Genomic DNA, 14,506 nt, shown 5'->3' on the forward strand with positions numbered 1-14,506 from the left:
CCCCAATATCCAATTTATCATAGAATCTTGTAAGTGTCCCCTTTCCTTCATGCTCAAGCAGATCCTACAATTTCCAAGATGCACCTGTCCTCACCTCTCACACTGCGCCTTACTCTGTGCTAACACCCAGGCACATGAAGCACCCTATGTGAATTCCACACATCTCCCCCAATTCCTGCAGCATTTCTTTGTTCAGAACAGAACCCACCATCCTGGACCCTCACACCGTTCTGCCTACTGTCCTGACCCCACACCTCCTCACCCAGAGACAGGGAATGGTCCCATGCCTCTGGACTCCCTCACCCTATTTCCCTGGCCTTGTCACATTTGCTCTTCCAAGGACAGCATCACACAAGTACCTGTCATGGTGGAACACCTGCTGCCGTGGCCACAGTTTGAAGCCATAGCATCAGATTCCAACCTAAAATTTAGCCCATGATTTGCTGGGAGGAATCAAGTAGAAATGATTTATGCAGAAATACTTGTGTACAGACATACTGCTTCTCTTTTCCTTCTAATCATAATGGTGCTGATCTCAGTTTTGCTTGTGTTCTAGAAGTAAATATTTCTGATCATTTGATGGGGACAGGCAGGTTGTGCTCAGTGTCAGCTCTGCATGCTTTGCCAACACTTTCTCAGAACCATGGAGACCCCTGGCCAGCATCAGGAGAATGTGATGACTCACAGGGACAGTAGTGACTGTAAGTCAAGCTGCACATCACAATCACTCAGGGGTTGTTTCTCATAACTTAGAAATGATCATTTAAATTATTTAATTAGTGCAGACACTTCTGGGAAGGTCTTCATTTGAATGAATAACCTCTCCACATCATGGACCTGAGCCTGCCTCTCACTGTACTGCATGGCTTCTTATTTTAAGGCCTCCACACCTCCCTTAAGGTTGGAATACCTCTCCTTCAACTGGAGGTTCTCAGACAATGATTCCACAGTGCTCAGGCCTGGGTCTCCTCTACAAATTCCTCCCATCCCCCCTCCTCATTTCCTGCCCTGAGTTTTCAATACAACGTCTTCAAACCACTGGACTGTTTCATTTCCTAGGGCATGGTGTCATTTTCTACTGAGTACCCCGACCCGCCCCGCAAAATGCATAATGCACAGATAGCAGGCCACAGGAACTTAGGCTAAAGTAAATCTGAGGTGAGAAGGGACTGGAATGTTCACTTCTCTGCAGAGTTGAAAAGCACCCAGTCAGAGGGTTTGGGGTCAGGCTGGTGTTCCTGTGGCTTTTTAGCCCAGTGTTAAGCTGGGATGGAGGGCTCGTGGTTTGAAGGCTCCCAGGTGGCCATTGGTCCTGTGGACACACTGGTGCAATGCTGAGCAGGTTTGGAGGTCTCATAATCTGACACCCACTGGCAAGACCCCTGTTTGAGTGCTCTGTGCTCTGGGGGAGAGGAAGGATAAATGTCCAAGGGCACACATTGAACTCTCTGTCCAGGGGACAGCTTGGCTGGGTGCAAAGCTGCATTGTTAGTCTCCAGGCCCAAGGGCACCTGATGAGAATACTGTCCAGGTACCTGCTTGGCCTAGCACAGAGCTGAGTTGTTGGTCTTCCAGTCCCAGGGAACATGGTGAGCCAGCTGTCCAGGTGCCTGTTTGGCCTAGAGCAGAATTGCATTGTTCATCTCCAATTCGATGTATGCATGGTGAGCCCACTTTCCATGTGCCTGCTTGGCCTGGTCCAGTGCCAAATTGTTGTTACTGATGTCAAAGGATACTTGGTGAGCCTACTATCCAGGAGCCCTCTAGGCCTAGCACAGAGCTATGTTCTTGGTATCCAGATCCAGGAGTATGTGGTGATCCCACTGTCAGGGTATTGTTCAGCCTAGCCCAGAATTCCTTTTTTGGGCTCCAGGTCCAAGGGCACATGATAAGCCTCTCACCCAAGTTCCTGCTTGACCTAATAGAAAGCTGATTGTTGGTGTTTGGGCCCGAGGGCACCTGATATGCCTGCTGTACAGGTACAGGCTTGGCCTAGCACAGAGCTGAGTTATTGGTTGCCAGGTCCAAAGACACATGGTGTGCTTGTTTTCCAGGTGCCTGGTTGGCCTAGTGCAGAGCTGTGCTGTTGGTCTCCAGGTAAAAGGGCACATGGTGAACCTGCTGCCAAGATACCTGCTTTGCCTAGAAGAGAGCCAAGTTGTAGGTCTCCAGGTCCAAGGAAAAACGGTGATGAGCACTTGGTACAGGTGCATCCTTGACCTAGTCCAGATATTCGTGTTTGGTCTCCAGTTCCATGGGCACATAGTAATCCAACTGTCAATGTGTCTGCTTGGCCTACCCCAGGGCTCCTTTCTTGGGCTCCAGGTCCAAGGGCACCTGGTGATCCTGCTGTCCAGACACCTGCTTGGCCTAGTGAGAGCTGAGTTTTTGCGCTCCAGGACCAAGGGCACATGATAATGCTTCTGTTCAGGTCAATCATTTTTCCAATGCTGACCTGGGATGCAGGACTCATGGTTTCTTTCCACATGGCAAGCCTGGTGTTCTCTGGGCTTACCTGCCTTGTACTTCACTGGACTGGCAACCTTGTGGCATGAGGATTCTTTGTCCACTAAGTGTCTGTGTAACCTACCTGCCCAGTGTCAAATCGGTTCAGAGGGCTCCCAGTCTTTGGGTTACTGGTGGGTGTTCTGTTTTGGGGACAGAATTTCTGTATGTTATGCCGTTTTCGAGGGTTTGCAATCTGCGGGCTACTGGTTGGCCAGATGTCTGGGGGTTTTGTTTCTCTGCTGCTTAGCTGGTTCAGATAGTTTGTGGTCTGAGGACTTGTGTTCCAAGGACTCACACTATGTCCAGTGATGTGATGATTCCCTCTCCCAGTACTTACTTGTTTCCTAAAATTTACTCTCTGCCAGGTATCTGGAGGCATTGTACACATCGTGCACATCTGGGTTGGCTGGATGTTCAGGGCATTCATATGTCCCATGCTCAGCTGGTTTAGAAAGCTGGAGAGTAGTAGTGTGCCCAGTACTCCCTCAGGATGTGGACTCAGCTTTCCTGTACTGAGCCTGGTTGTGACCCCACAGGTGTGGGACCCAAGTGTCTGAGAATCCACAGTACTATGATTTTTGAAGGCCCACTCCCATGTGCCAAATGGGAATGTGTTTTTGAGAAGCCAGGCCATCCTCATAGTGGGAAACGGGTCCAGAAACTGCCAAGTGTGGGTTCGAGGACTCTCAGGACCACTAGGGGCACAATGGTAGGTGCAAACATGAAGGTGGAGTGCAGAGTGTTGGCGACAGGCCCAGGGCAGGAGGTGTGGGCAGGGGGTTTGCCATGGGCAGGAGCAGAGAACAGGGCAGAGAACGCAATGAATAGCAAGGAGGGCTGTGGCTAAAGTGCCGTCTCTCTCCTCAGTGCAGCCATGGCTGTTGCCTTGATTTTATAACAGCCCTGGGGGCATGATGTGACCACGATGCCCTGGCCAATCATCAGGGTTTTCTCAGATTGGCCTCTTTTGGGTGGCTAATCACCAGGCAGTTCAGCTGGCCAATGACTGATGGCTATCTCAATGACCCTCATGACATCATTGCCTGGGAAAACATGTTTAAAAAAAAACAAAACAGGTAAACTTTCCTTCAAGATTAGGAATTAATCTGTAGGTTATACTTACAGTGAAGGTCATGTTGAGGATGAAAAACTCAACCAGTACAAGCTAAATGTGTCACAGAATCACCATTCACTAAAACACTGACATCGATGTTAAAGAAAACATGGTCCATTAGGTCCCATGAAACGTCACTCTTGAGGGGTAAATCAGGCAACATGTCACTACAGCAAACGTTACTCTCACGTCATCCTTCAGAGCTTAAATATAAGTGTCGAAAATTGTAGGCATTTGTTTGGTACATCTTCCCACAATAAACCTAAACCTGGGAAGGATGAAGCTGTGTCACAAGTCATAACCTGTTTCCAAAACTACATTCAGCCTCACAGAAGGGGGACAACAGAATCCAGCCTGTCACCATGTTCACAGTCTTTATGTCCAGATCCAATCAGAAAGTACAGGAGGGAGGAGAGAAACTTAACTCCTCCCTGGAATACAACTACATACTTATCATATCATTCTGAACATCCACAAAATCAGATATCTGAGAGTACAAATGCTGCAAGGCTACATGTAGAAAAGCGACCAGCATTTGGATGGTAGGAAGCGTGGAGACTTGAGGCAGGTGTGATACAGCTGAGGATACAGCAAAGGGGAGGGATCTGCTTGACGAGGCTACCACAATGTATTCTAAGCAATGGGGTACAAATACAGATCTTTTGAAATTCTGGAGAAAGAAAAGTGGTATATACATTGAGCAGAATATTATTCAGTCACCAAAGGGAATGCATTCTTGCAATTTGCAATGACGTGGATGTAACTAGAGGGTTTTATGCTAAGTGAAATAAATCAGTCAGAGAAAGACAAATACTGAATGATTTCTCTCATATATGTAATTTAAGGGAAAAAAAAGCGATGAACACAGGGGACAACAAGACAAAGTAAGATGAAAACAGAGAGGAGGTAAACCATAAGACACTCTCAGCTGTAGAGAAGAAAATGAGGGTTGCTAGAGTGGAGGTGAGTGGGGCATGGGGTGACTGGGTGATGGCCATTAAGGAGGGCACTTAATGGAAAGTGAACAAGGTGTTATATGCGACAATGCGTTACTAAATTGTACCTCTCAAACTAATGTAAAAAAAAAAAAAACGGGGGATGTGTTCAGGAACCTTCCGTATTTGTTTCCCACTGGCACACAGTAAGCTCCCATTAGTTACTTGCTGAAAGTGTGAGGTCAGATGGATCTGTCTCCTCACCGAACAGATACACAGGCTCTGGAGCTCAGGGGAAAGAAGAGTTAATGAGCAGAGAGGTGCTCTCTGAAGCAGGGAGATAGATGGGTTTCCCCATGAGGACAATGAAGAGAAGAGCATGTGGCCTAGAAATGAACACCAACCAATGGGACACAGAGGGAAAAATTGGCAAAGGAACCTGAAACAGAAATCAGAAAAGAATGGAACTGGATGTAAAATTATCACTGAAGTAAAGAGTGGGGTGTCCCCAAGAGTCCAGAGTTACCTGCTGCCTCTAGACAGGCTGAGTGAGGCTAATTCCAGCTGGATTGGATTTGGGTTTTTGTCACTCTCAGACAAACCCAGTTCTGTTATATACATATAGTTTCTGACTCATTTTTTTGATGGAAGCATAGTGATACCCAATATTATTTTAGTGTGATTGGACAAGGTTTTACCTTATGCTACACTCACCCCAAGTTTAGTTACCATAGGTCACCAGAGACACTTATTACAATAAAATTGACCATATTCCCTATGCTGTGCCTTTTGGCCCCGTGACTTATTCATCCCATAATGGAAAGCCTGTGTCTCCCACTCCCATGTCCCCCTCACCTCCTGTCGGGCAACCATTACTTTGTTCTTTGTATTTATAGGTCTGCTTCTGCTTTTTGATAGTTTGTTTATTCATTTGTTTTGCTTTTCAGATTCCACATAGGACTGAAATCCTATGGTATTTGTCTTTCTCTGTCTGACCTATTTCACTTAAGTTTATACCATCTGGGTCCATCCATGTTGTTCCAAATAGCAACATCTCATCTTTTTTATGACTGAGTAATTTTCCATTGTGTATATATACCACCTGTTGTTTATCCATTCATCTATTTGCTGTAGACAGTAAGATTTATTTCAATTTTCGAATTTGACAAAAAAAATCACACTGTGCTTGTATATATGTAGAGTGTGGACATGTTCAGAGGAATAACATTAGGTAACATTGTTTCTCTTCAACCACATGACAATACTGCATATGCCATAACACTTGACAACAACAATCCATCAGCAGTCGTACTGACATTATGGTTTTTCCTGTCTATACATGAGAAGAAAGTTGACATATTCCCAGCACTCTCTTTCCGAATAATGGCTGTCTGTTTCCAGCCTAGCAGAGCCGGTCTCCACACATGCTATGGAAACTTCCGCTTTTATTTATTTATTTTTTTAAAGATTTTATTTATTTATGTGACAGAGAGACAGCCAGCAAGAGAGGGAACACAGCAGGGGAGTGGGAGAGGAAGAAGCAGGCTCCCAGCAGAGGAGCCTGATGTGGGACTCCATCCCGGAACGCTGGGATCACGCTCTGAGCCGAAGGCAGATGCTTAATGACTGTGCCACCCAGGCGCCCCGAAACTTCAGTTTTAAATTCTAACAGTGGCTGTATTAGAACTCCTGTCTTTCCAGATCCAAAGATATATGAGGAAGTTGTCATTTACAATAACAAACAGAAGTTTATTAATGGGTTGGTGAAGTTTACCCTCCAATGTGTAAAATATTGCAGTGATTAAAAATAAATAAAGCTGTGGTAGTCTTGTTTACATTATAGATTACAACACACACTAAACAGAAAATTGTCCTTATCTTTCACAATTGAAATATTTATATTCAAATTATAGCTGTTCCACAAATTTAAGGAAAACAAACTGTTTCGAGAAAGGTTCAAAGACGTTCACACCCCGGCACCATTTGGCTCCAGTTGCCATTTACCACAGTGATGAAATACCCCGTGTGTTAATAGAAGGCACGAGGTCTGAATAGGCCATGCTCTCTCCTTATGCCGTTTTACCTGCTACTCACCAGTGAATTCTTTGCGCTGAAAAATATTAAGAATTTCAGGACACAGTGCACTTTGATAATATATATATAGCATCTGAAATTGTTCAAAGGTCTGAAAACAGTCTTCAAATGCAAGCCTGAATCGTCTTATGTTCGGTCTCACCATCACTGGAAAAAATACTCATCACTAAACCCTGATACACATTCATAGCCATTTCATCATCTTCTATCACGGTCAGGGCTCAGGAGGCAAAGCCTGACCCAGAGTCCTTGTTCACATTTTCTCCAAGGGCTTCTCCATGTACAGTGGCCATTCTGCTTCTGTCTTATTCTGCTTGGCACCTGCAGGCATGCGTATCAGGGCTTACCACACGTCTGACAGGGAAATGACTCCCATGATGCTATCTGTTTCACTTGTGGCCAGCAGCCCAGAGGTCAGTCCATGCTAGTCTGTCCAGGATTTCCAGCTTAAAATACTTGACAACACTCTCAAGACTCTATAAGCAGTGCTGAGGGCCAGGGTCACTGTGATATCTAGGTTGCTGAACTTTTTCTCAGCAGCAAGCTTAATTACATTAGACTTGGAATAAATATCCACAACTTCCCCTGACTCGTGCACCACAGGGAAGACCAGCAACTGTCTTTCTACAAACACATTCAAGGCTGTACTGATGGGAGTCTCCTGGTGGATGAAGGGATGTTGTGGTGAGTCCCAAATGCAAGAACATCCAGCCTCTGCTTCATGAAGGCAGGCTTTGTCAATTCAGATATAAAATGCTGGAGGAACGTGAGGATTCTTTTGTGGGTAAATGTATAAACTGCAGTCAACTGATAGGATCAATAACTGGCAATGAGTGGATTTCATTTGTGATCGATCAGTGAGTGTACAGCATGGAAGATGTTTGCATCTGGAGCTATACTCACTAAAGGCTTATGTGTTTCTTGGGGATGAAGCTCCCTCCCTGTTTCAATCTTATGTGACTCTAATTCATAATCCTGTACCAGGGTTGACTTATGCCATGTTTGTGGTGTATTTATGAACTCTGTAATTGTTAGCATTCCTACAAAACTTTGTTTTGTCTTCTACCGCAGTGGTGCTACTGGAACACCAATGGCTGCTAAGGCACAGAGGCTTTCTAACTTGTAGTATCAGCAACGACATGCTTTGAAGAGTTGGAAAGATGTGGTGATCCTTGTGTTAACTCAGTGCATGAAAACCCACGTTCTGAGTCTTGTGCTTCCTCTTCCAACTGGAATTTCTCCCACATGCTGGCTTCCTGGTCCAGGGGCTGCAGCCCGCTGCTACCAAAGAGGCGGAGGACCAGGATTTGCAGGTACTTCTGGGAGTTTGTCTGGCCAGGGGTGCAGAGGCATCAAGGTGTAGGCTGGGACTCTTCAGGGTGTGGGTGGAGTGCGGGGGCCTAGGGTTGCTGATAGTTTGTGGGGGTGTGGTGAGGTGTACGAATATGAAGGTCCTGGAGAGGCCCTGGGGTGCATAGGCACCGGGTTATGGGTTGGAACCCTCTGTGAGGTGCAGGCAGATTGGGAGATATGGGGGAATAGACAGGGACTCCTGGCTAGGCAAGCAGGGAGGTGGTGTTTAAGCTGATGGACAGCCCTTATCAATTCCTCTCTGGTGTATACCTGGGCTATTTCCACACTTTGGCTCTTGTAAGTCATGGTACAATAAACGCAGTGTTGCATGCATCTTCACACTGAGGGCACCTGGGCAGTTTAGGTGAAGCTGAAGTGGATACAAGCTGGTGTCACAGGGTTCTCTGTGCAGAGGGCCCCCTGGCAGGGTGGCTGGAGTGGAGATGGATCAGGAGCAGAGGTTTTCTGGGGTGCTCTGCACAGGGGGTACCCTAGCAGGACAACTGTAGCTGAAAAGGGTGTGGGGTGGAGAGTCCCAGGGCTCTCTGCAGAGAAGACACTTTGGGAGGGTAGCAGTAGCTGAAGTGGATTCAGGATTGGTGGGGTTTTTCTGCACACAGGATCTCCTAGCAGGATGCCTGAAGCTCAAGGGGGTGAACGCTGGTTTGACCTGGGGTCTTCAGCCCTGTGAGCATCCTGACAGAGTGCAGGCTGGGGGGGTCCTGGGCTTTCCACATAGCGGGCTCCTTGTCAGGGAAGGTGCAGCTGACACAGTCAAGGTCATGTGGCCCTCCATGCAGAGGTGCCCTAGCAAGCCAGGGTCTGTAAGCGTAGAGTGTTCTGGGGTGCTTACCACCTGTGTCTGCTCAGTGTGATGTTAGGAGCTGTCAAGGATGCTTACCCAGGCTGTCCCAGTGTGTACCATGCTGGGGCAGCCTTCTTGGCACAGCTGGGTTTGAGTGGGCTGGGGACCCAGGGATCAGCAAGCTAGTAAGCTGGCTGGGGTGCTCAGACCCTGCTTCTGTCCGCTATCAAGGTGGAGGGGAATCAGAACCATGGCTCTTGCCAGCACCTCAGCACAGAAAGAGATCCTGCACCACCCCCTCCACATTGGGGGGGTCTCAAAGGATGGGTCCTTCCTATCCTAGTTGCCCTTTAAACTGCAGCATGTTTTCTGTGACCCAGGGCAGACAGATCAGCTTCCAGCCCCCAGAACTATCGCTCTCAGTGCTGTTGGCAGGATGGTGAGGGTGTCTCTGTCGTGTGTTGTGCAGAAGCTGTTCAGTCGGCCCTCAGTTCTTCTTCAGGAGGATCTGCTCTATAAAAAGGTGTAGACTTGATGTGTCCATGGAGGAAGTGAGTCCAGTTCTCACCTTAGGTGAGGTGAATTAGGTCCCCATCTTGGACTATTATCTTTATAAACTTGCTCAAGTTGTTTCACTTCTCAGACTATCCATCTCCACTTCCTGACTGTAAAACAAGACTTTTTTTTTTCTTACATAATCCAATAGCCTTACATGTCTACGGTGCCTGGCACACAGTAGGTGCTCATTAAATGTTTCTCCCTCCTCTCTCCCAACACTGCTCTCCAAAACAAATATCCTTGATCGGCAAACTGCTCCTCCCACTCTTGATGTCTGAAATTTCTAAGCACAGTATGGGAAGACCCACCCTACTCCTGGGCTTGGCACCTCACAGGTCACTCTGGCAACTTTGCCCTTGACTTGCTTGCTTTCTCTCCACCTACTCAACTGAGAGGTGCAGGTGCCTGGGTCTACCCTCCTCTGTAAATCTTTGTCCTTGGAGGGAAGATAACAACAGAATCCATCAAGGTTCATGAATACTTAGCAGCCAAGGGAAATGCTGAACCACTAGGACAGTCCTCCCAAGGGTTTTAGAAATCCACTGCTGGGGGCGCCTGGGTAGCGCAGTCCTTAGGCGTCTGCCTTCGGCTCAGGGCATGACCCCGGTGTTCCAGGATCGAGTCCCACATTGGGCTCTTCCGCTGGGAGCCTGGTTCTTCCTCTCCCACTCCCCCTGCTTGTGTTCCCTCTCTCGCTGGCTGTCTATCTCTGTGAAATAAATTAAAAAAATTAAAAAAAAAGAAATCCACTGCTGCTGGTCGGATTTTGGAGAACATTCCAGTGGAGGGCCTAGGAGGGTCTTAGTGGTTGAGTAGTGTAGGTTTAACTAACATACATCTGTGGATTTTGAGCATCACATCCTGAGGAATGTTTCCATCAATCTGGCAGCAGGAGAAAAGAATAGAACTATAACCATGTTTAGAAAAAGCTGGTCATACTCATTCCTTTAAGCTTCTTAGATACATTTAGTAATGACAGGCATGCTGCTGGGCACTGGAGACAGAATAAAGACCATTCTGTTTAGGGGATCATAAGCGAGGAAAGCAAAGTAAATTGTATTACTTCTCCTTGTTCTTTCACCTTATCTTCTGGCCATAGCCCTCCCAATGGACCACATTTACTTTTTTATGAATGGGCTTGGCTGTGCGACTTGCTTTGGCCAACGGACTGTGAATGTTCTTGTAAACAGAGACATTAAATGGCTCATGTTTGGATCCAAGTTTTGCTACAAAGTCTGTGAGGTCTTGGGTCACAAATGGCCTTTGTAGAAATACCTGCATGTATGCACTCTTCTTTCCTTTTCATCAGAGTGGCACCCACCTCAGCATCTGGCCTTGAGACGTAGAGGAGTCTGTGTGTGAACAGTGTTGACTAGGATGGGCAGGTTGTGCTGTCAGTTCCCTATGGTTCACCACCACATTCTCAAAGCCTTGGAGACCCCTGCTCACCATCTGGAGAATGCAGTGAGTAGTGTGGTGCCATGGTGACTATGATGCTGAGCTGTGCATCACAAACACCCTGAAACTCTTCTTTTGCTTTTCAACACAACTATTTATTTAAAGCTGACAGATATCCTGAAGCTCATGTGATCCCCACTCCAGGAGGTGACCCACACACCAGCTAAATTTACCTATTACATTTTCCTGTGGTGGGCATGTGTGGTGAACTATCCCCTTTGAACATGTGGCCTGGAAGGCAAAACCTTCCAGGAAGTCCTGACTTCGGACAAAAAAGCTCTAAAGCTCAGGGACCTCAGCCCGCCCCTGACAGCTCCAACTCCACCTCACCCTTCAGTTGGGAGGACTTCTCCTCAGGCTGGAGGAGATCAACCTAGGACTCCTCTGTGCTCAGCACCTGCGGGCCAGTTCTTCCGTGTTTGTTAATAGGGGAACCATTTGGGAGCCAAGAACGTTGGCTGAACCCAACGGTGTGTTGCCAGGAGTAGTGGAAGGTTTATGAGTCCAGTGCACTGTATCCATCTTCAGGGCTCACTCTTGGAAGTGCTGTGTGGAGCATCTGCAGGGGTATAGAGGTGTAGGTGGCTTCATTGTGGATCACAAGTCTCCCTCTGCTGAGCAACGAGTCTGGTTTGAAAACCATGGATTAGAGAAGGGAGATGGGATGGCACGCATGCCTTTGTGAATGAGGTTGGGAACTGGTCCTAGGTGCATGTGCAGTCAGGTGCCAGTGGCATGGGGATGGGAGCAGAGATGATCCTCTCTCCCTATTGGAGCATTGGCACCTTGCTTTTTAATTGCCTGCACTAGGACCCCTAAGTCACCACAGCATCCCTGGCCAGTCACCAGATGGCTGTCCCTGGACCACTCTCCATCGCCAATCACAAGGCAGCTGTCTCCGCCCCGCTCTTCCTGCCTAATCGCCAGGCAGCTATGACTGCCCCACTCTCCCTGGCCTGTCATCAGGTGGCTCTCAGATGTGATTTTGCTCATGTGGTCAGTCACCAGGCAGCTCTCAAACCTTGCCTTCTGCCCTCCTCCCAGAGCTGCCATCTTGGACACAGTAGCCCTCGCCCAGGTTCCAATCTTGTCCCCTCAGTGGTAGAGCCTGGGTCCCTCTCTTCTGCTGCCCAGTCTGCCTTTCTAAAAGGTGAGAAACAGGAAGTGGGGGAGGTGACCTGGCACTCACAGGTTCTGTTTTCTAAGAACCAATTGAGCCCACCCCTCATGAAGCTCTGCCAGGGTTTTCCCTGCTGATGGAAGGAGCCTGGGTCCCGTAGCTGCTCCACCTGAGAGCCGGTTCTGAGCACAGGGCCCTGGGGTGGGCTGTAGGCAGACTGGGGCAGGAACAGGAGGGGGGGCACTCCAAGAACATGGTCTGCCTGCTGTGGGTCCTCAGCACCAGAGGGACTGGGTGTCCCATTTGCAAATGTGTGGGTGAGGTTCCCAGATGTCACCCCATCCCCTCCCATGCCTTCTCTGCCTGTCAGGAACCACCCTTGTGCTTCCTACTAGGATTTCATGGTGCCCTGTAACAACAGCCACCAGAAGACATTGGGAAAATCCAGGGGTATTACTTGCAAGACCTGGAAATGACACAACACCTGGAGCTGTGATTCTGCTGTTCTTTGGGTGGTTAGTGGGGGCTGAGCATTTCAGGGCTCACTCTTTATTGGTGAATTTAAATGTAAGTGCAAGAATTCCAAGCACAAGAAGAGAAAATCAAGTGGCCCAAAAGGTCAGGTGTCAAAATCCACCCAGATTCTCTAAAACAAAGGAGCCTCAGGGTGGCAAGGTGGCCTGGAGTTCTCTTTGACTGGTCAGCAATGTGTTTACTGGAGACTGCTCTCTTTGGGGTGGAAACCTTATCCATCAAGTCAGCATCTTGAATGGCGTCAAAAAAAATGAAAAAAAAATCAACTCTCAGATCTTACAGCACAATCTACCCTGTGATGCTGACATATCAGAGTCCATGGTTAGGACATTCACTGCCTGAGTAGCTGCTATGCTAAAATCACAAGTAGAATGGGTCAACCCAGAAAGGGCACATCTAAATAGACAAGAGCAGAAATTTCTCTAAAGAAGACACACAGATGGCTAACAGACACATGAAAAGATACTCAACATCACACATCATCAAGGAAATACTGATCAAAACCACAATGAGATTCTTCTTCACACCAGTCAGAATTACTAAAATTAACAACTTATGAAACAACGGATGTTGGTGAGGATACAGAGAAAGGAGAACCCTCTTACACTGTTGGTGGGAATGCAAACTGGTGCAGCCACTCTGGAAAACTGTATGGAGGTTCCTCAAAAACTGAAAAATAGAGCTACCCTATGACCAAGCAATTGCACTACTAGGTATTTATCCAAAGGATACAAATATAACGATTTGAGGGTCACATGCACCCCAACATTTACAGTGACAACGTCCACAAGAGCCAAACTATGTAAAGAGCCCAAATACCCATCGACAGATCAATGGATAAAGAAGATGTGGTCTATAAAGACAATGAAATATTACTCAGCCATCAAAAATAATGAAATCTTGTCACTTGTAAACATGTGGATGGAACTGGAGATTTTTATGTTAAATGAAATAAGTCAATGAGAGAAAGGAAATTATCCTATGATTTCACTCATATGTGGAAATTAAGAAACAAAAACAGTGAACAAATGGGAAGGGAGAAAAATTAAAATAGGAAATTAGGGAGTGAGAGAAACCATAAGAGACTCTTAAGCCTAGGAAACAAACTGAGTTTGGTGCAGGGGTGTAGGTAAAGGGAGGTATATCTGGGTGATGGGCATTAAGGCGGCAGGTGATGTAATGAGCCCTGGGTGTTCTATGCAACTGACGAATCACTAAACTATCTCTGAAACAAACAAACAAAAAAGCTAATGTAGTTTACAGTGAAGAGGGTTACAATATAAAACCCACAAAATTATGTGGTAAAACATAAATTTATCTCCAAGTTTATCACCCACATATATAGTTTAAAGGTCTCAAATGTCCCTCCACAGTAACAATTCCATTCTCTGTCATATCCAGACTACATGTGAGGGCTGAGGACCTCTGCTCTATCTAGTTCTACTCTGCCAGTCTCTATCAATTGATGATTTTCTCTTTTAGAAATGTGGAAAGCTTTGTGCATATAAAAGACTATTTCCCAATGTTTGCTTGATTATAACAATTAAAATGAGAAATACTGAAACCTAAATTAATCACCTAAATTCCAAGCATAGCCAAATTGAAAACAATTCCATTTCAGTATAAGCCTAGTTTCAACATGCTTTGCCCGGTTATTTACGTAAGTGCAGAAAGAGTAGCAATTCATTATTTAGGCCGTTTAAATTCAGCTACACTGAAACTTTTCATAAGGAATCTCAGACGAATTTTAACAGCGTCTCAAGGCCAGAATCCCAGCCAAATGCTCTCCATCAGACTTTGCCTGTAAGCCCCATTGACTTGGGTTAACATTCTTCTTCACAAGGTCTCCAAAGTATCCTGAGGATTTGCACTTGCCCTTCTAGACGTGGGCTTCCTCCCTCACCAGACAAGGCTGCTGGGAACCTTGCAAACAAGGTGTCAGCTGCTATTTCCAAGGGCAGGAACAGCTTCATAAAGTAAACCTAATTCCTTCGAGCTGTGCGGTCAGATCTGAGTCTATGCACCTC

The 14,506-nt window shown here is 46.7% G+C and overlaps 1 pseudogene; it reads right to left on the minus strand.

The window, feature by feature from the left end:
- Positions 1-6,904: 6,904 nt before the first annotated feature.
- LOC100482554 lies at positions 6,905-11,878 on the minus strand (annotated as a pseudogene).
- Positions 11,879-14,506: the final 2,628 nt, after the last annotated feature.

The sequence above is a fragment of the Ailuropoda melanoleuca genome, unplaced genomic scaffold (genome assembly GCF_002007445.2).
Source record: "Ailuropoda melanoleuca isolate Jingjing unplaced genomic scaffold, ASM200744v2 unplaced-scaffold7565, whole genome shotgun sequence".
Taxonomy (NCBI): Eukaryota; Metazoa; Chordata; class Mammalia; order Carnivora; family Ursidae; genus Ailuropoda; species Ailuropoda melanoleuca.